Below are 1,884 nucleotides of genomic sequence, written 5' to 3'. Positions count from 1 at the left end.
GCGCACGGGTTGTTCACATTCTTGGCATTTCGTTGACCAAATCGCCTAACAACATCGTCGATGTAGCAATTGTACTTTTAAAACAGGGTTGTGGTGAGTTTTTTAGCACTTTCTTGACCTGATTGACCCTCCTGCTCTATTACAACAAAAAACCATGTCAGGCACATATCGTCCAAAGTCGTTTTGGCAGCTTCTAGGTATCTCTCGATATCAAAGCACAGCCTCCACAGCCCTTGATATCACCTTTGCAATGACAAGATGTATTGTATTGTTCCAGACACTTGCGCGTTGTTCTAGCCCAGCACTACCAACACAACGCAGAACATTCAGATAATCGTTGTCGGTCAGCATACTGTTAAGAAACGCAGTATAGACATCCAGCTATTCATTTGATGATCGCATTCGGTACATACCGCAACCACCATCCGGCTCAAAATCACGTTTGCGATAGTAGACTGAGTCTTGAATAATCGATTCCATAAAATACTTGAAATAATTCGCGCCACGTCGTGCCTGGTACTGTACACCAGCTCCATTCCACCCACGCTTCGTTGTACAGATCCATTGTGATCCGATTGTGCGATAGGCCTTCACTCATGACGGTAATGGGATAGTTTAGAGTTGCTCAAAGGAGCAAAGCTCAGCTTCAATGACTTCATGCGTCTTCAATGCATCATTGCTTTCCATTGCTTGAGCATAAATAGTCGGCAAGTATGTATCATCCTGACTTCACATAGCATATGAAAGAACGGCGTCGACAGTGGATCTGTCTTTTCCAAATTTAGCATGCATTACACAGCGTCGACATTGGACGCGCCTTTTCAAATTTAGCATGCAGTATCATCTGTAGGACATATCTTCCTAATGTTCACTCTCGGTCATTTGAGCCGTTTCTGACATCATCATTTGCTCATGACTTCGTCATGTCCGCTCCACTTTATTCCGAAAATACAAACCATCTTCGTGTTGCGTTTGAAAAGAAGGACGATAGTGTGCTAACTCCAACCTGCTTTTAGCGAAGCACCCATGAGGCATCAGCCGATATAAACCCAAAGCTCATCGTACGCTCAGCATCATCCAAATTGATTGCGACTGATTCTTCAGCAATCCCCAGGGCGGGCTGATATTTTCTTGGTGCTGAACATTGTCATCTTCATCGTCATTTATAAATTCTATGGTCATTTCTGGCTGAGGCGCTCGCTAGTCAAAATGACCTCTCAGTTACCTCAATATTAGTTTTGTCCTAGTCAAACCCGGCAAACCCTTGGCATTTTTTGCAAAGCCGAAAAACATAAACCTAAACTTTTCTTTGTTTTCTTTGCAGCGTCAGTATATGCATTACACTGTGCTCACACTCAGGTAATCGATCTATCCGAGGCTTCATCTTACCCAGCTCAAGCGGCGTAATGTAGGGATAGCCGGGTTTTATCGAGGAATCATGAAAATAAACTGCGGTGTTCAAGGATTCGCTCACCATTCAGTCATTTTTTGTAGAAACATACCATAAATCTTTCTCGATGATGATGATGATGAAGGTCAGGTATATTGTGCTACATGTACATGACGACGATATCCTTTCTCCTGGCTACACTAAGTTATTACGCGTTTCGACTAGGAGGGAGCCGACGTTCAGCCGCCAAAGCGGCTCGCCGGCTGAATTTCGGAAGAAAGTCCCTAGTTCTAGCTTCTCTAGAATGGTGCTCCATGCAAGAAAGCTGAGACCGGCAGCAGAACCCTTGGAGCCAGTATTGTAGGTCTTGTTTGAGGTGTTCCGCAATGGCCTCCCAGTTTGGGTGAGAGGTTGAGAGGTGTGCTTCGCATTGTTGTGATCGACATGAATTCATTGCAATGTTTGCTGCGCGATCTGTTATTCTGTTTATTCCC

The sequence above is a fragment of the Plasmopara halstedii genome, assembly GCF_900000015.1.
Source record: "Plasmopara halstedii genome assembly, contig: Scaffold_262, whole genome shotgun sequence".
Lineage (NCBI taxonomy): Eukaryota > Oomycota > Peronosporomycetes > Peronosporales > Peronosporaceae > Plasmopara > Plasmopara halstedii.
The sequence above is the reverse complement of the archived record's forward strand: the minus strand, read 5'-3'. Positions refer to the sequence as shown.